Genomic DNA, 20,699 nt, shown 5'->3' with positions numbered 1-20,699 from the left:
ACATTGTTGCCTGATATTGTGTTCTTCATGTTTAATTTTGTGCATACCAAGTACTCATAACATTGCCTTTGAGAATGCTTTTGGATTTCCAAATTGCATGTTTTGGCCACCATGTGATTTGATTTCATTATCTATAGATAGGCAATTTGGTCTTAGTTGATGCATTTTTTGTTAGGTGATGCTTGTTTATGGTTGATTTTTATTTAAGTCACCTATTTGATGCATTAACATTAAGAATTGTGAAATTGGATCATAAGCTTACCTAATGACACTTTTTAAGCTTTTTAAACTTTGTGGACTATGCTTGCCATGTTTTCTACTTCATGTCAATTAGGTGTTGCAAACAAAATTTCTTCTATCATCCAATTCACAATTCCTTTCATTACAAGAAAAAAGGCCTGTTGGTACACTTTTTTCTTGCCACACTTTTAAAGCGTGTCCAAAAGTGGTCTATGGCCACGCTTTTGCAAGGGTGGCCACTGAATTGTGATTTTGCCACGCTTTTTTTCCACGCTTGAAAAGCGTGGCCATAGAGAGAAATCAGCACGCTTTTACAAGGGTGCCCACTTACATGAAAATTGGCCACGTTTTTTTACTGCCACACTTGAAAAGCATGGTGACAGAGGGCAAGGGGCACGCTTTTACGAGGGTGCCACTAATTAAAAATTTGGCCACCTTTTTTGTCACGTTTAAAAGCATGGCGATAGAGGGCAACCGGCACGCTTGTAAAGCGTGCCCATATTTTGTATATTTTGACACCCCACAAAAAAAACATACCGATAAAATTCCCTCCCCCAAAATTTAGTTTTCCACCCAATTTTTTTCCACACTTAACATTTTTTTCCTTAGCTTTCAATTTTAACCCAAACAACATCACACACTAATTTTAACCCTAAAAGTGATCCAGTCACAAAAAAAACCCTAAAAGTTACCCACGCCGTCATCATCCTCAAACAACATCTCCATCTTCATGGTTCATTACCCAAGCCTTTCCTCTAACCCAGACCTTCGCACCCATGGCTTTCCTCTAACCCTCTCTCTGTCGAACCCTAAATGTAAAATCACCCTCCCCACACTGGAACCCTAACACCCTAAGCCTCTTCTCTCGCTCTCTTATTTGCCTTTCTGTGTTCTCTTCCGTCACTCTCTTCTCTCCCTTGCACACGCCAGAACCGCCGTCGCACAGAATCCCCTTCGCACATGCCATCGCAGACTCGCACTTCTAGAGTGTGTTCCTCGTCATGTCGTCTCTATCCCGTAAACGTCTGCGTCTGCATCCTGCTCTCCCGTCCTGTGACCATCACTGTCCTCCCCGTCCCGTGAACGTTGCTGTCCTCCCCGTCCCATGAATGCCGCTGTCATTCTTCCTGATTCCTGGGTTTGTGAAATTCTCCTTTTAACTACTCTATTTTTTAAATCTTCTAGACCTCTCTTCTCTCTGTTAATCTTCTATTTGTTCTGGTTCTTTTATTAAATTGGTTTCCCTGTGTTTAATTTGCTATTAATCTTCTATTTGTTCCCCAACCAGTCACTCATCCCTCGCGCCGTTGGCTTTGGTGGCGCCATTTTGCTGTGCGTAGCTTTGGCCTACTTCATCTTTGACCGCCGTTGGACGAAGAAGAAATCGATTATGAAGAAAAGCAGAGGAGTGGTTGCTCTTCAAATTATCCAAGAGGTACGAATCCTACTATTTTTTAGGGTTTTAATTTATCATATTCATATTTGAAGTCTGAATAAATAAAATATTTAGATAAATTCATAGTTTGTTACAAATTACACTAAAAGAAAAAAGCCCTGTCTTCAGTGGGATTTGCATGGAAAACTATCAAGTCACTACTGGTATATGAATTATACTAATTTCTTATATTGGAGTATATGAAATTTATTTCAACTTGGATAATGAGATTCATTCACTGGTATTCTTTTAATCTTAGTATATGAATTATACTTTATTATGACACGCATGCATTTGTTCGAATAGTACAGATACTTGATACAAGGTTTGAGTGATATGATCGTTTGTTATTTTGTTTGGTTATGATGTAAATTCCTTATTGAAATGGTTTCTGTTTTTTGTGTTTAATTTTTTTTGGTAAAGAAATACTAAATGGGGGTTTCTTGAGGGTGTGAGTGTGTCTGGTGCACCGTCACCTAGAACGGTCTTGGTGCAGCAGTGTATCCTTTATGTGTTGGAAGTTCTATGCAACTATGATGCTATCAGTCTACTAAAATTAAGGTCTCTTCTATAGTGGCTAACATTTACTAATAGACTTTAAAAAATAAAGAGGTGAGTCTTACTTTAATCTATCTCTACTTTAGATAACAATGTGTTTTTCGAAATTTATGCATCCTCAAAAATCAAATTGCTTATGTATAAAAATGAATTAAAATGCACTGTTCTTTTAATATGTATTCTTGCTATATGCTAATACGAAACACCCCTTTTCAAGGTTTTTCCCTTTCTTTTTTTTGAAAAATCCATTTTGTCCATATTGTTAAAGTTCCGGAGTTACTGTGTTTATGACTTAATATAATAAAAATGTATTAAGTAAACACACTAAAGTTTAGTTAATATATTGGTTACTATGAACCTTTCATTTCTATGCATATACAAATTAGACAAATTAAACCAAGGTTTTCTAAACTATAATTGGAAGTTTCTAACCAAGTAATTTGGATGATCATTGAAAGTACAAAACAAAGAACGAATAGGACTCGAGAACTTGTACAGGAAACAGGGTTTTCAACCTTAGCATGATGGGGTTTGAGTGGTCATTTTTAAATAGGAGTCTTGATTTTCAGTGGTCATTTTTAAATTGGAGTCTAGATTGAGTGTTCAGTCTTACAGCAACTTTGGAAAACTCTAACTGCAAAATACTAAAGTTGAGATAGCTGAGTTGTTCCTTTCATAATTTTAGTTGTAGGTCATGGATTGAGGCCAGGCATTTTTTACAATTTAAAATGTGTTATCTCAGGTGTCTAAGGAGGTGCTCCTTCAAGGAATACTTAAACAAGATCTATATGTTTTTGAGAACGTGTATATACCTAGACAGATTAATGAATTCAAAGTGTTTCAATCTTTTCTTGCTATGTATAAATCTAATTTAGAACTTGGCATAGAAGATTAGGACATCCATCACTTATTATTTTTGAGATTATTCTTAGACACTGTAATATATTAAAATAAAACTGAGTTTGATTCTGTTGTGTGTGAAGCTTGTGCAAAAGGCAAAATGCATACCTTACCTTTCTCTTTGTCTAATATTGTTTTTATTTCTCCTCTTGAATTAATTTACATTGATGAATAGATTCCAGTCCTAATTTTTTCCAGATCAGAATTACTATTCAAGCAAAAGCAAATTAAGGGATCTCCTTGACAGCTCGAATAGCGTGCTTAGCTTTGGGAGTAAATTTGTCTTTTATGGTTTGATTTTTAGAAGAATGTCAATTACTTGAAGGAATTATGTTACCATTGTTGCTTGTTTTTGTTGTTCGTTATAATTTTTTAGTTTTAAACCAAAAGAAATATAGGACAGCTTTCTAATTAAACAAGTTAGCAGTTTCCTCCATTTTCTTTCTTTCTTTCTTGATAATAATATATGTAAGGTTATCAAAGCAAAATTTGCATCACCCTTCAGTGTTTCTACTTTCTTTCTTAAATTAGGCACTGCATTTTCTTTATTAATGCTATGTGTTTGCTGTGTTGGAAATGATGAGGTTAAACAAATTTGATGCTAATAAAAATGATGGGGTTAAACAAATTTGCTATGTGAGAATTGAAATTCTGCTACGTACGAAGTCGGGTTTACTAATTCTATTCTTTTGCTGTTGTTGTGGCCTGTTAATTTTGTTCTTTTGCTGTTGTTGTGGCCTGTTATTTCTCACTTGTGACTGATTTTTATTATTTGATCGAGCATGAGGCTGCTCATTTTTGTTGAAATCTTTTCACTAGTTAACTACATTATTTTTTAGGTTACAGTCGCTATCTAACCATAAAGCCAAATTTACTAATCAGAAAATAATAGAATACACCCAGTTAATTTGATTTCAGTCTTGTTACCACAGATCACGGTCTTTTGTGGCTCAGATGTGTGTAGATTTTAGAAATTTTTTTGTTTAATATGATTATAATGATCATGATCATCGACACCGCTCCAGACTAATGCTACGTCTTTATTTTCAATTTTTTAAACCCCTTTAAATTGTCTGTTTATATTTTGTTTTTTGATTCGTTCTCTTTGCCTAACTAGTGTAATTAACTAGTGCAGGATCTACTGCCTTTACAGGGTTGAAGTGTCTAGCACGAATTGCAAATGGGATTGCAGGATTACCAGTTTTATCAGTTAAAGACTTAAAGGGATTTCCTGTATTGTCTGTTGTCCCAGCTGCAAAGTAAAAAAGTATGTTAGTATGTTACCCTCTACATAATAGAGTTAGATAAAATTAAATATAGTGAAGGGTCACGTTGAGAATATTAGGGTCAATTACATTTGGAACCCTGCTAGAGAATGAGGCCACTGAGGGTGTTTGTTTGGTATTCATGACAGTTGTTCCGGGTAGAATATATGCCATTGGATTAGAAGAAGAATTGATGTAGTGAATGAGTTTCAAGACATTGTGATAGGACACTTGAGTGGAAGGAATGAAGTGAGCGTCACTTGATAGATCATTCCCAAGTAGTTCGTTGTTTCCTAGGATGAAACCAACACCACCAGCACTTTCAACTTCTAATCCCTTTCTTATTCTTCCTCCTTCCCCTCTCATGCACACAACTATCTTCCCCTTGGCCTTGTTACGATCTAGGCTGTTGTCCAAACAGAACTTGGATATATCATTATACAAAACTAGTATTTACTTTTTTCTACCATTGTTTGCCATGTCATATACTAATCAATATATACAACAGTAAAATTGAAAACTGTTTGTTTGCTTGAACTGAATCTTGTGTTTGCTTGATTGCAACTGAATCTTATTAGTGTTGATTTAATTCTATTTTTTTTAATACAGGCTTTTAATCCATCACTTATTATTTTTGAGATTATTCTTAGACACTGTAATATATTAAATTAAAACTGAGTTTGATTCCTTTTTGTGTGAAGCTTGTGCAAAAGGCAAAATGCATACCTTACCTTTCTCTTTGTCTAATATTGTTTTATTTCTCCTCTTGAATTAATTTACATTGATGAATGGATTCCTATCCAATTTTTTCCAGATCAGAATTACTATTCAAGCAAAAGCAAATTGAGGGATCTCCTTGACAGCTCGAATAGCGTGCTTAGCTTTGGGAGTAAGTTCGTCTTTTCTGGTTTGATTTTTAGAAGAATGTCAATTACTTGAAGGAATTATGTTACCATTGTTGCTTGTTTTTGTTGTTCGTTATAATTTTTTATTTTTAAAACAAAAGAAATATAGGGCAGCTTTATAATTAAACAAGTTAGCAGTTTCCTCCATTTTCTTTCTTTCTTTCTTGATAATAATATATGTAAGGTTATCAAAGCAAAATTTGACATCACCCTTCAGTGTTTCTACTTTCTTTCTTAAATTAGGCACTGCCATTTTCTTTATTAATGCTATTGTGTTTGCTGTGTTGGAAATGATGAGGTTAAACAAATTTGATGCTAATAAAAATGATGGGGTTAAACAAATTTGCTATGTGATAATTGAAATTCTGCTACGTACGAAGTCGGGCTTACTAATTCTGTTCTTTGCTGTTGTTGTGGCCTGTTAATTCTGTTCTTTTGCTGTTGTTGTGGCCTGTTATTTCTCTCATGCTGACTGACTTTTATTACTTGAACGAGCATGAGGCTGCTCATTTTTGTTGAAATCTTTTCACTAGTTAACTACTTTATTTTTTGGGTTACAGTCGCTATCTAACCATAAAGCCAAATTTAGTAATCAGAAAATAATAGAATACACCCAGTTAATTTGATTTCAGTCTTGTTATCACAGATCACATCTTTTGCGGCTCAGATATGTGTAGATTTTAGAAAGTTTTTTTGTTTAATCTGATTATAATGATCATGATCATCGACACCGCTCCAGACTAATGCTACGTCTTTATTTTCAATTTTTTAAACCCCTTTAAATTGTCTGTTTATGTTCTGTTTTTTGATTCGTTCTCTTTGCCTAACTAGTGTAATTAACTAGTCAAGGATCTGCTTCCTTTACAGGGTTGAAGTGTCCAGCACCAATTACAAAATGGGATTGCAGGATTACCAATTTTATCACTTAAAGACTTAAAGGAATTTCTTGTGTTGTCTGTTGTCCCGGTTGTAAAGTAAAAAAGTATGTTAGTATGTTACCCTCTACATAATAGAGTTAGATAAAATTAAATATAGTGAAGGGTCACCTTGAGAATATTAGGGTCAATTACATTTGGACCCCTGCTAGAGAATGAGGCCACTGAGGGTGTTTGTTTGGTATTCATGGCAGTTGTTCCGGGTAGAATATATGCCATTGGATTAGAAGAAGAATTGATGTAGTGAATGAGTTTCAAGAAATTGTGATAGGACACTTGAGTGGAAGGAATGAAGTGAGCGTCACTTGATAGATCATTCCCAAGTAGTTCATTGTTTCCTAGGATGAAACCAACACCACCAGCTCTTTTAACTTCTAATCCCTTTCTTATTCTTCCTCCTTCCCCGCTCATGCACACAACTATCTTCCCCTTGGCCTTGTTACGATCTAGGCTGTTGTCCAAACAGAACCTGCATATATCATTACACAAAACTAGTATTTACTTTTTTCTACCTTTGTTTGCCATGTCATATACCAATCAATATATACAACAGTAAAATTGAAAACTGTTTGTTTGCTTGAACTGAATCTTGTGTTTGCTTGGTTGCAATTGAATCTTATTAGTGTTGATTTAATTCTATTTTTTTAATACAGGCTTTTAATCCATCAATAATTATTTTTGAGATTATTCTTAGACACTGTAATATATTAAAATAAAACTGAGTTTGATTCTGTTGTGTTTGAAGCTTGTGCAAAAGGCAAAATGCATACCTTACCTTTCTCTTTGTCTAATATTGTTTTTATTTCTCCTCTTGAATTAATTTACATTGATGAATGGATTCCTGTCCAATTTTTTCCAGATCAGAATTACTATTCAAGGAAAAGCAAATTGAGGGATCTCCTTGACAGCTCGAATAGCGTGCTTAGCTTTGGGAGTAAGTTTGTCTTTTCTGGTTTGATTTTTAGAAGAATGTCAATTACTTGAAGGAATTATGTTACCATTGTTGCTTGTTTTTGTTGTTCGTTATAAATTTTTATTTTTAAAACAAAAGAAATATAGGGCAGCTTTATAATTAAACAAGTTAGCAGTTTCCTCCATTTTCTTTCTTTCTTTCTTGATAATAATATATGTAAGGTTATCAAAGCAAAATTTGACATCACCCTTCAGTGTTTCTACTTTCTTTCTTAAATTAGGCACTGCCATTTCTTTATTAATGCTATTGTGTTTGCTGTGTTGGAAATGATGAGGTTAAACAAATTTGATGCTAATAAAAATGATGGGGTTAAACAAATTTGCTATGTGATAATTGAAATTCTGCTACGTACGAAGTCGGGCTTACTAATTCTGTTCTTTGCTGTTGTTGTGGCCTGTTAATTCTGTTCTTTTGCTGTTGTTGTGGCCTGTTATTTCTCTCATGCTGACTGACTTTTATTACTTGAACGAGCATGAGGCTGCTCATTTTTGTTGAAATCTTTTCACTAGTTAACTACTTTATTTTTTGGGTTACAGTCGCTATCTAACCATAAAGCCAAATTTAGTAATCAGAAAATAATAGAATACACCCAGTTAATTTGATTTCAGTCTTGTTATCACAGATCACAATCTTTTGCGGCTCAGATATGTGTAGATTTTAGAAAGTTTTTTTGTTTAATCTGATTATAATGATCATGATCATCGACACCGCTCCAGACTAATGCTACGCCTTTATTTTCAATTTTTTAAACCCCTTTAAATTGTCTGTTTATGTTCTGTTTTTTGATTCGTTCTCTTTGCCTAACTAGTGTAATTAACTAGTCAAGGATCTGCTTCCTTTACAGGGTTGAAGTGTCCAGCACCAATTACAAAATGGGATTGCAGGATTACCAATTTTATCGCTTAAAGACTTAAAGGAATTTCTTGTGTTGTCTGTTGTCCCGGTTGTAAAGTAAAAAAGTATGTTAGTATGTTACCCTCTACATAATAGAGTTAGATAAAATTAAATATAGTGAAGGGTCACCTTGAGAATATTAGGGTCAATTACATTTGGACCCCTGCTAGAGAATGAGGCCACTGAGGGTGTTTGTTTGGTATTCATGGCAGTTGTTCCGGGTAGAATATATGCCATTGGATTAGAAGAAGAATTGATGTAGTGAATGAGTTTCAAGAAATTGTGATAGGACACTTGAGTGGAAGGAATGAAGTGAGCGTCACTTGATAGATCATTCCCAAGTAGTTCATTGTTTCCTAGGATGAAACCAACACCACCAGCTCTTTTAACTTCTAATCCCTTTCTTATTCTTCCTCCTTCCCCGCTCATGCACACAACTATCTTCCCCTTGGCCTTGTTACGATCTAGGCTGTTGTCCAAACAGAACCTGCATATATCATTACACAAAACTAGTATTTACTTTTTTCTACCTTTGTTTGCCATGTCATATACCAATCAATATATACAACAGTAAAATTGAAAACTGTTTGTTTGCTTGAACTGAATCTTGTGTTTGCTTGGTTGCAATTGAATCTTATTAGTGTTGATTTAATTCTATTTTTTTAATACAGGCTTTTAATCCATCAATAATTATTTTTGAGATTATTCTTAGACACTGTAATATATTAAAATAAAACTGAGTTTGATTCTGTTGTGTTTGAAGCTTGTGCAAAAGGCAAAATGCATACCTTACCTTTCTCTTTGTCTAATATTGTTTTTATTTCTCCTCTTGAATTAATTTACATTGATGAATGGATTCCTGTCCAATTTTTTCCAGATCAGAATTACTATTCAAGGAAAAGCAAATTGAGGGATCTCCTTGACAGCTCGAATAGCGTGCTTAGCTTTGGGAGTAAGTTTGTCTTTTCTGGTTTGATTTTTAGAAGAATGTCAATTACTTGAAGGAATTATGTTACCATTGTTGCTTGTTTTTGTTGTTCGTTATAAATTTTTATTTTTAAAACAAAAGAAATATAGGGCAGCTTTATAATTAAACAAGTTAGCAGTTTCCTCCATTTTCTTTCTTTCTTTCTTGATAATAATATATGTAAGGTTATCAAAGCAAAATTTGACATCACCCTTCAGTGTTTCTACTTTCTTTCTTAAATTAGGCACTGCCATTTTCTTTATTAATGCTATTGTGTTTGCTGTGTTGGAAATGATGAGGTTAAACAAATTTGATGCTAATAAAAATGATGGGGTTAAACAAATTTGCTATGTGATAATTGAAATTCTGCTACGTACGAAGTCGGGCTTACTAATTCTGTTCTTTTGCTGTTGTTGTGGCCTGTTAATTCTGTTCTTTTGCTGTTGTTGTGGCCTGTTATTTCTCTCATGCTGACTGACTTTTATTACTTGAACGAGCATGAGGCTGCTCATTTTTGTTGAAATCTTTTCACTAGTTAACTACTTTATTTTTTGGGTTACAGTCGCTATCTAACCATAAAGCCAAATTTAGTAATCAGAAAATAATAGAATACACCCAGTTAATTTGATTTCAGTCTTGTTATCACAGATCACAATCTTTTGCGGCTCAGATATGTGTAGATTTTAGAAAGTTTTTTTGTTTAATCTGATTATAATGATCATGATCATCGACACCGCTCCAGACTAATGCTACGCCTTTATTTTCAATTTTTTAAACCCCTTTAAATTGTCTGTTTATGTTCTGTTTTTTGATTCGTTCTCTTTGCCTAACTAGTGTAATTAACTAGTCAAGGATCTGCTTCCTTTACAGGGTTGAAGTGTCCAGCACCAATTACAAAATGGGATTGCAGGATTACCAATTTTATCGCTTAAAGACTTAAAGGAATTTCTTGTGTTGTCTGTTGTCCCGGTTGTAAAGTAAAAAAGTATGTTAGTATGTTACCCTCTACATAATAGAGTTAGATAAAATTAAATATAGTGAAGGGTCACCTTGAGAATATTAGGGTCAATTACATTTGGACCCCTGCTAGAGAATGAGGCCACTGAGGGTGTTTGTTTGGTATTCATGGCAGTTGTTCCGGGTAGAATATATGCCATTGGATTAGAAGAAGAATTGATGTAGTGAATGAGTTTCAAGAAATTGTGATAGGACACTTGAGTGGAAGGAATGAAGTGAGCGTCACTTGATAGATCATTCCCAAGTAGTTCATTGTTTCCTAGGATGAAACCAACACCACCAGCTCTTTTAACTTCTAATCCCTTTCTTATTCTTCCTCCTTCCCCGCTCATGCACACAACTATCTTCCCCTTGGCCTTGTTACGATCTAGGCTGTTGTCCAAACAGAACCTGCATATATCATTACACAAAACTAGTATTTACTTTTTTCTACCTTTGTTTGCCATGTCATATACCAATCAATATATACAACAGTAAAATTGAAAACTGTTTGTTTGCTTGAACTGAATCTTGTGTTTGCTTGGTTGCAATTGAATCTTATTAGTGTTGATTTAATTCTATTTTTTTAATACAGGCTTTTAATCCATCAATAATTATTTTTGAGATTATTCTTAGACACTGTAATATATTAAAATAAAACTGAGTTTGATTCTGTTGTGTTTGAAGCTTGTGCAAAAGGCAAAATGCATACCTTACCTTTCTCTTTGTCTAATATTGTTTTTATTTCTCCTCTTGAATTAATTTACATTGATGAATGGATTCCTGTCCAATTTTTTCCAGATCAGAATTACTATTCAAGGAAAAGCAAATTGAGGGATCTCCTTGACAGCTCGAATAGCGTGCTTAGCTTTGGGAGTAAGTTTGTCTTTTCTGGTTTGATTTTTAGAAGAATGTCAATTACTTGAAGGAATTATGTTACCATTGTTGCTTGTTTTTGTTGTTCGTTATAAATTTTTATTTTTAAAACAAAAGAAATATAGGGCAGCTTTATAATTAAACAAGTTAGCAGTTTCCTCCATTTTCTTTCTTTCTTTCTTGATAATAATATATGTAAGGTTATCAAAGCAAAATTTGACATCACCCTTCAGTGTTTCTACTTTCTTTCTTAAATTAGGCACTGCCATTTTCTTTATTAATGCTATTGTGTTTGCTGTGTTGGAAATGATGAGGTTAAACAAATTTGATGCTAATAAAAATGATGGGGTTAAACAAATTTGCTATGTGATAATTGAAATTCTGCTACGTACGAAGTCGGGCTTACTAATTCTGTTCTTTTGCTGTTGTTGTGGCCTGTTAATTCTGTTCTTTTGCTGTTGTTGTGGCCTGTTATTTCTCTCATGCTGACTGACTTTTATTACTTGAACGAGCATGAGGCTGCTCATTTTTGTTGAAATCTTTTCACTAGTTAACTACTTTATTTTTTGGGTTACAGTCGCTATCTAACCATAAAGCCAAATTTAGTAATCAGAAAATAATAGAATACACCCAGTTAATTTGATTTCAGTCTTGTTATCACAGATCACAATCTTTTGCGGCTCAGATATGTGTAGATTTTAGAAAGTTTTTTTGTTTAATCTGATTATAATGATCATGATCATCGACACCGCTCCAGACTAATGCTACGCCTTTATTTTCAATTTTTTAAACCCCTTTAAATTGTCTGTTTATGTTCTGTTTTTTGATTCGTTCTCTTTGCCTAACTAGTGTAATTAACTAGTCAAGGATCTGCTTCCTTTACAGGGTTGAAGTGTCCAGCACCAATTACAAAATGGGATTGCAGGATTACCAATTTTATCGCTTAAAGACTTAAAGGAATTTCTTGTGTTGTCTGTTGTCCCGGTTGTAAAGTAAAAAAGTATGTTAGTATGTTACCCTCTACATAATAGAGTTAGATAAAATTAAATATAGTGAAGGGTCACCTTGAGAATATTAGGGTCAATTACATTTGGACCCCTGCTAGAGAATGAGGCCACTGAGGGTGTTTGTTTGGTATTCATGGCAGTTGTTCCGGGTAGAATATATGCCATTGGATTAGAAGAAGAATTGATGTAGTGAATGAGTTTCAAGAAATTGTGATAGGACACTTGAGTGGAAGGAATGAAGTGAGCGTCACTTGATAGATCATTCCCAAGTAGTTCATTGTTTCCTAGGATGAAACCAACACCACCAGCTCTTTCAACTTCTAATCCCTTTCTTATTCTTCCTCCTTCCCCGCTCATGCACACAACTATCTTCCCCTTGGCCTTGTTACGATCTAGGCTGTTGTCCAAACAGAACCTGCATATATCATTACACAAAACTAGTATTTACTTTTTTCTACCTTTGTTTGCCATGTCATATACCAATCAATATATACAACAGTAAAATTGAAAACTGTTTGTTTGCTTGAACTGAATCTTGTGTTTGCTTGGTTGCAATTGAATCTTATTAGTGTTGATTTAATTCTATTTTTTTAATACAGGCTTTTAATCCATCAATAATTATTTTTGAGATTATTCTTAGACACTGTAATATATTAAAATAAAACTGAGTTTGATTCTGTTGTGTTTGAAGCTTGTGCAAAAGGCAAAATGCATACCTTACCTTTCTCTTTGTCTAATATTGTTTTTATTTCTCCTCTTGAATTAATTTACATTGATGAATGGATTCCTGTCCAATTTTTTCCAGATCAGAATTACTATTCAAGCAAAAGCAAATTGAGGGATCTCCTTGACAGCTCGAATAGCGTGCTTATCTTTGGGAGTAAGTTTGTCTTTTCTGGTTTGATTTTTAGAAGAATGTCAATTACTTGAAGGAATTATGTTACCATTGTTGCTTGTTTTTGTTGTTCGTTATAAATTTTTATTTTTAAAACAAAAGAAATATAGGGCAGCTTTATAATTAAACAAGTTAGCAGTTTCCTCCATTTTCTTTCTTTCTTTCTTGATAATAATATATGTAAGGTTATCAAAGCAAAATTTGACATCACCCTTCAGTGTTTCTACTTTCTTTCTTAAATTAGGCACTGCCATTTTCTTTATTAATGCTATTGTGTTTGCTGTGTTGGAAATGATGAGGTTAAACAAATTTGATGCTAATAAAAATGATGGGGTTAAACAAATTTGCTATGTGATAATTGAAATTCTGCTACGTACGAAGTCGGGCTTACTAATTCTGTTCTTTTGCTGTTGTTGTGGCCTGTTAATTCTGTTCTTTTGCTGTTGTTGTGGCCTGTTATTTCTCTCATGCTGACTGACTTTTATTACTTGAACGAGCATGAGGCTGCTCATTTTTGTTGAAATCTTTTCACTAGTTAACTACTTTATTTTTTGGGTTACAGTCGCTATCTAACCATAAAGCCAAATTTACTAATCAGAAAATAATAGAATACACCCGGTTAATTTGATTTCAGTCTTGTTATCACAGATCACAGTCTTTTGCGGCTTAGATGTGTGCAGATTTTAGAAATTTTTTTTGTTTAATCTGATTATAACTATCATGATCATCGACACCGCTCCACACTAATGCTACGTCTTTATTTTCAATTTTTTAAACCCGTTTAAATTGTCTGTTTATGTTTTGTTTTTTGATTCGTTCCCTTTGCCTAACTAGTGTAATTAACTAGTCCAGGATCTGCTTCCTTTACAGGGTTGAAGTGTCCAGCACCAATTGCAAATGGGATTGCAGGATTACCAGTTTTATCAGTTAAAGACTTAAAGGGATTTCTTGTGTTGTCTGTTGTCCCAGCTGTAAAGTAAAAAAGTATGTTAGTATGTTACCCTCTACATAATAGAGTTAGATAAAATTAAATATAGTGAAGGGTCACCTTGAGAATATTAGGGTCAATTACATTTGGACCCCTGCTAGAGAATGAGGCCACTGAGGGTGTTTGTTTGGTATTGATGACAGTTGTTCCGGGTAGAATATATTCCATTGGATTAGAAGAAGAATTGATGTAGTGAATGAGTTTCAAGACATTGTGATAGGACACTTGAGAGGAAGGAATGAAGTGAGCGTCACTTGATAGATCATTCCCAAGTAGTTCATTGTTTCCTAGGATGAAACCAACACCGCCAGCTCTTTCAACTTCTAATCCATTTCTTATTCTTCCTCCTTCCCCTCTCATGCTCACAACTATCTTCCCCTTGGCCTTGTTACGATCTAGGCTATTGTCCAAACAGAACCTGCATATATCATTACACAAAACTAGTATTTACTTTGTTCTACCTTTGTTTGCCATGTCATATACTAATCAATATATACAACAGTAAAATTGAAAACTGTTTGTTTGCTTGAACTGAATCTTGTGTTTGCTTGGTTGCAACTGAATCTTATTAGTGTTGATTTAATTCTATTTTTTTTAATACAGGCTTTTAATCCATTACTTATTATTTTTGAGATTATTCTTAGACACTGTAATATATTAAAATAAAACTGAGTTTGATTCTGTTGTGTGTGAAGCTTTTGCAAAAGGCAAAATACATACCTTACCTTTCTCTTTTCTAATATTGTTTTTATTTCTCCTCTTGAATTATTTTACATTGATGAATGGATTCCTATTCCAATTTTTTCCATATCAGAATTACTATTCAAGCAAAAGCAAATTGAGGGATCTCCTTGACAGCTCGAATAGCGTGCTTATCTTTGGGAGTAAGTTTGTCTTTTCTGGTTTGATTTTTAGAAGAATGTCAATTACTTGAAGGAATTATGTTACCATTGTTGCTTGTTTTTGTTGTTCGTTATAATTTTTTATTTTTAAACCAAAAGAAATATAGGGCAGCTTTATAATTAAACAAGTAAGCAGTTTCCTCCATTTTCTTTCTTTCTTTCTTGATAATAATATATGTAAGGTTATCAGACATCACCCTTCAGTGTTTCTACTTTCTTTCTTAAATTAGGCACTGCCATTTTCTTTATTAATACTGTTGTGTTTGCTGTGTTGGAAATGATGAGGTTAAACAAATTTGATGCTAATAAAAATGAAGGGGTTAAACAAATTTGCTATGTGAGAATTGAAATTCTGCTACGGACGAAGTCGGGTTTACTAATTCTGTTCTTTTGCCGTTGTTGTGGCCTGTTAATTCTGTTCTTTTGCTGTTGTTGTGGCCTGTTATTTCTCTCATGCTGACTGATTTTTATTATTTGAACAAGCATGAGGCTGCTCATTTTTGTTGAAATCTGTTCACTAGTAAACTACTTTATTTTTTGTGTTACAGTCGCTATCTAACCATAAAGCCAAATTTACTAATCAGAAAATAATAGAATACACCCATTTAATTTGATTTCAATCTTGTTATCACAGATCATAATCTTTTGCAGCTCAGATGTGTGCAGATTATAGAACTTTTTTTTGTTTAATATGATTATAATGATCATGATCGTCGACACCGCTCCACACTAATGCTACGTCTTCATTTCCAAATTTTTAAACCCCTTTAAATTGTCTGTGTATGTTTTGTTTTTTGATTCGTTCTCTTTGCCTAACTAGTATAATTTACTAGTCCAGGATCTGCTTCCTTTACAGGGTTGAAGTCTCCAGCACCAATTGCAAATGGGATTGCAGGATTACCAGTTTTATCAGTTAAAGACGTAGAGGGATTTCTTGTGTTGTCTGCTGTCCCAGCTGCAAAGTAAAAAAGTATGTTAGTATGTTACTCTCTACATAATAGAGTTAGATAAAATTAAATATAGTGAAGGGTCACCTTGAGAATATTAGGGTCAATTACATTTGGACCCCTGCTAGAGAATGAGGCCACTGAGGGTGTTTGTTTGGTATTCATGACAGTTGTTCCGGGTAGAATATATGCCATTGGATTAGAAGAAGAATTGATGTAGTGAATGAGTTTCAAGACATTGTGATAGGACACTTGAGTGGAAGGAATGAAGTGAGCGTCACTTGATAGATCATTCCCAAGTAGTTCATTGTTTCCTAGGATGAAACCAACACCACCAGCTCTTTCAACTTCTAATCCCTTTCTTATTCTTCCTCCTTCCCCTCTCATGCACACAACTATCTTTCCCTTGGCCTTGTTTCGATCTAGGCTGTTGTCCAAACAGAACCTGCATATATCATTACACAAAACTAGTATTTACTTTGTTCTACCTTTGTTTGCCATGTCATATACCAATCAATATATACAACAGTAAAATTGAAAACTGTTTGTTTGCTTGAACTGAATCTTGTGTTTGCTTGGTTGCAACTGAATCTTATTAGTGTTGATTTAATTCTATTTTTTTTAATACAGGCTTTTAATCCATCACTTTTATTTTTGAGACTATTCTTAGACACTGTTATATATTAAAATAAAACCGAGTTTGATTCTGTTGTGTGTGAAGCTTGTTCAAAAGGCAAAATGCATACCTTACCTTTCTCTTTGTCTAATATTGTTTTTATTTCTCCTCTTGAATTTATTTACATTGATGAATGGATTCCTATCCCAATTTTTTCCATATCAGAATTACTATTCAAGCAAAAGCAAATTGAGGGATCTCCTTGACAGCTCGAATAGCGTGCTTAGCTTTGGGAGTAAGTTTGTCTTTTCTGATTTGATTTTTAGAAGAATGTCAATTACTTGAAGGAATTATGTTACCATTGTTGCTTGTTTTTGTTGTTCGTTGTAATTTTTTATTTTTAAACCAAAAGAAATATAGGGCAGCTTTATAATTAAACAAGTTAGCAGTTTCCTCCATTTTCTTTCTTTCTTTCTTGATAATAATATATGTAAGGTTATTAAAGCAAAATTTGACATCACCCTTCAGTGTTTCTACTTTCTTTCTTAAATTAGGCACTGCCATTTTCTTTATTAATGCTATTGTGTTTGCTGTGTTGGAAATGATGAGGTTAAACAAATTTGATGCTAATAAAAATGATGGGGTTAAACAAATTTGCTACGTGAGAATTGAAATTCTGCTACGTACGAAGTCGGGTTTACTAATTCTGTTCTTTTGCTATTGTTGTGGCTTGTTATTTCTCTCATGCTGACTGACTTTTATTATTTGAACAAGCATGAGGCTGCTCATTTTTGTTGAAATCTTTTCACTAGTTAACTACTTTATTTTTTGGGTTACCGTCGCTATCTAACCATAAAGCCAAATTTAGTAATCAGAAAATAAAAGAATACACCCAGTTAATTTGATTTCAGTCTTGTTATCACAGATCACAATATTTTGCGGCTCAGATATGTGTAGATTTTAGAAAGTTTTTTTTGTTTAATCTGATTATAATGATCATGATCATCGACACCGCTCCAGACTAATGCTACGTCTTTATTTTCAATTTTTTAAACCCCTTTAAATTGTCTGTTTATGTTCTATTTTTTGATTCGTTCTCTTTGCCTAACTAGTGTAATTAACTAGTCCAGGATCTGCTTCCTTTACAGGGTTGAAGTGTCCAGCACCAATTGCAAATGGGATTGCAGGATTACCAGTTTTATCAGTTAAAGACTTAAAGGGATTTCTTGTGTTGTCTGTTGTCCCAGCTGTAAAGTAAAAAAGTATGTTAGTATGTTACCCTCTACATAATAGAGTTAGATAAAATTAAATATAGTGAAGGGTCACCTTGAGAATATTAGGGTCAATTACATTTGGACCCCTGCTAGAGAATGAGGCCACTGAGGGTGTTTGTTTGGTATTCATGGCAGTTGTTCCGGGTAGAATATATGCCATTGGATTAGAAGAAGAATTGATGTAGTGAATGAGTTTCAAGAAATTGTGATAGGACACTTGAGTGGAAGGAATGAAGTGAGCGTCCCTTGATAGATCATTCCCAAGTAGTTCATTGTTTCCTAGGATGAAAGCAACACCACCAGCTCTTTCAACTTCTAATCCCTTTCTTATTCTTCCTCCTTCCCCGCTCATGCACAAAACTATCTTCCCCTTGGCCTTGTTACGATTAGGCTGTTGTCCAAACAGAACCTGCATATATCATTACACAAAACTAGTATTTACTTTTTTCTACCTTTGTTTGCCATGTCATATACCAATCAATATATACAACAGTAAAATTGAAAACTGTTTGTTTGCTTGAACTGAATCTTGTGTTTGCTTGGTTGCAACTGAATCTTATTAGTGTTGATTTAATTCTATTTTTTTAATACAGGCTTTTAATCCATCACTTATTATTTTTGAGATTATTCTTAGACACTGTAATATATTAAAATAAAACTGAGTTTGATTCTGTTGTGTGTGAAGCTTGTGCAAAAGGCAAAATGCATACCTTACCTTTCTCTTTGTCTAATATTGTTTTTATTTCTCCTCTTGAATTAATTTACATTGATGAATGGATTCCTGTCCAATTTTTTCCAGATCAGAATTACTATTCAAGCAAAAGCAAATTGAGGGATCTCCTTGACAGCTCGAATAGCGTGCTTAGCTTTGGGAGTAAGTTTGTCTTTTCTGGTTTGATTTTTAGAAGAATGTCATTTACTTGAAGGAATTATGTTACCATTGTTGCTTGTTTTTGTTGTTCGTTATAAATTTTTATTTTTAAAACAAAAGAAATATAGGGCAGCTTTATAATTAAACAAAGTAGCAGTTTCCTCCATTTTCTTTCTTTCTTTCTTGATAATAATATATGTAAGGTTATCAAAGCAAAATTTGACATCACCCTGCAGTGTTTCTACTTTCTTTCTTAAATTAGGCACTGCCATTTTCTTTATTAATGCTATTGTGTTTGCTGTGTTGGAAATGATGAGGTTAAACAAATTTGATGCTAATAAAAATGATGGGGTTAAACAAATTTGCTGTGAGAATTGAAATTATGCTACGTACGAAGTCGGGCTTACTAATTCTGTTTTTTTGTTGTTGTTGTGGCCTGTTAATTCTGTTCTTTTGCTGTTGTTGTGGCCTGTTATTTCTCTCATGCTGACTGATTTTTATTACTTGTACGAGCATGAGGCTGCTCATTTTTGTTGAAATCTTTTCACTAGTTAACTACTTTATTTTTTGGGTTACCGTCGCTATCTAACCATAAAGCCAAATTTAGTAATCAGAAAATAAAGAATACACCCAGTTAATTTGATTTCAGTCTTGTTATCACAGATCACAATCTTTTGCGGCTCAGATATGTGTAGATTTTAGAAAGTTTTTTTTGTTTAATCTGATTATAATGATCATGATCATCGACACCGCTCCAGACTAATGCTACGTCTTTATTTTCAATTTTTAAACCCCTTTAAATTGTCTGTTTATGTTCTATTTTTTGATTCGTTCTCTTTGCCTAACCAGTGTAATTAACTAGTCCAGGATCTGCTTCCTTTACAGGGTTGAAGTGTCCAGCACCAATTGCAAATGGGATTGCAGGATTACCAGTTTTATCAGTTAAAGACTTAAAGGGATTTCTTGTGTTGTCTGTTGTCCCAGCTGTAAAGTAAAAAAGTATGTTAGTATGTTACCCTCTACATAATAGAGTTAGATAAAATTAAATATAGTGAAGGGTCACCTTGAGAATATTAGGGTCAATTACATTTGGACCCCTGCTAGAGAATGAGGCCACTGAGGGTGTTTGTTTGGTATTCATGGCAGTTGTTCCGGGTAGAATATATGCCATTGGATTAGAAGAAGAATTGATGTAGTGAATGAGTTTCAAGAAATTGTTATAGGACACTTGAGTGGAAGGAATGAAGTGAGCGTCACTTGATAGATCATTCCCAAGTAGTTCATTGTTTCCTAGGATGAAAGCAACACCACCAGCTCTTTCAACTTCTAATCCCTTTCTTATTCTTCCTCCTTCCCCGCTCATGCACACAACTATCTTTCCCTTGGCCTTGTTACGATCTAGGCTGTTGTCCAAACAGAACCTGCATATATCATTACACAAAACTAGTATTTACTTTCTCTACCTTTGTTTGCCATGTCATATACCAATCAATATATACAACAGTAAAATTGAAAACTGTTTGTTTGCTTGAGCTGAATCTTGTGTTTGCTTGGTTGCAACTGAATCTTATTATGGTTGATTTAATTCTATTTTTTTAATATAGGCTTTTAATCCATCACTTATTATTTTTGAGATTATTCTTAGACACTGTAATATATTAAAATAAAACTGAGTTTGATTCTGTTGTGTGTGAAGCTTGTGCAAAAGGCAAAATGCATACCTTACCTTTCTCTTTGTCTAATATTGTATTTATTTCTCCTCTTGAATTAATTTACATTGATGAATGGATTCCTGTCCAATTTTTTCCTGATCAGAATTACTATTCAAGCAAAAGCAAATTGAGGGATCTCCTTGATAGCTCGAATAGCGTGCTTAGCTTTGGGAGTAAGTTTGTCTTTTCTGGTTTGATTTTTAGAAGAATGTCAATTACTTGAAGGAATTATGTTACCATTGTTGCTTGTTTTTGTTGTTCGTTATAAATTTTTATTTTTAAAACAAAAGAAATATAGGCCAGCTTTATAATTAAACAAGTTAGCAGTTTCCTCCATTTTCTTTCTTTCTTTCTTGATAATAATATATGTAAGGTTATCAAAGCAAAATTTGACATCACCCTTCAGTGTTTCTACTTTCTTTCTTAAATTAGGCACTGCCATTTTCTTTATTAATGCTATTGTGTTTGCTGTGTTGGAAATGATGAGGTTAAACAAATTTGATGCTAATAAAAATGATGGGGTTAAACAAATTTGCTATGTGA

At 33.8% G+C, this 20,699-nt stretch overlaps 1 non-coding gene across 50 annotated transcripts in view; it reads left to right on the top strand.

Moving 5' to 3' along the window:
- The first annotated feature begins 719 nt into the window (after positions 1 to 719).
- Positions 720 to 20,699, top strand: part of LOC112711013 (uncharacterized) — a 29,876-nt gene continuing 9,896 nt past the window's right edge. For 2 of the 50 annotated variants that reach the window (XR_011865778.1, XR_011865779.1), the window contains exons 1-15: positions 720 to 1,378; positions 1,529 to 1,675; positions 5,218 to 5,287; positions 7,098 to 7,172; positions 8,983 to 9,057; positions 10,870 to 10,944; positions 12,757 to 12,831; positions 13,717 to 13,830; positions 14,649 to 14,718; positions 15,593 to 15,706; positions 16,525 to 16,594; positions 17,448 to 17,561; positions 18,373 to 18,447; positions 19,330 to 19,443; positions 20,260 to 20,329. This is a non-coding gene — a transcript (uncharacterized protein). Of the gene's footprint in view, positions 1,379 to 1,527; positions 1,676 to 3,331; positions 3,407 to 4,268; positions 4,401 to 5,212; positions 5,288 to 6,170; positions 6,286 to 7,097; positions 7,173 to 8,055; positions 8,171 to 8,982; positions 9,058 to 9,942; positions 10,058 to 10,869; positions 10,945 to 11,829; positions 11,945 to 12,756; positions 12,832 to 13,716; positions 13,835 to 14,648; positions 14,737 to 15,574; positions 15,711 to 16,524; positions 16,595 to 17,447; positions 17,566 to 18,372; positions 18,466 to 19,329; positions 19,444 to 20,259; positions 20,330 to 20,699 lie in introns of those variants that run through there. The other 48 variants (XR_011865796.1, XR_011865793.1, XR_011865813.1 and 45 more) reach the window with 47 other exon arrangements.

This window comes from Arachis hypogaea, chromosome 9 (genome assembly GCF_003086295.3).
Source record: "Arachis hypogaea cultivar Tifrunner chromosome 9, arahy.Tifrunner.gnm2.J5K5, whole genome shotgun sequence".
NCBI lineage: Eukaryota > Viridiplantae > Streptophyta > Magnoliopsida > Fabales > Fabaceae > Arachis > Arachis hypogaea.
The sequence above is the reverse complement of the archived record's forward strand: the minus strand, read 5'-3'. Positions and strand labels throughout refer to the sequence as shown.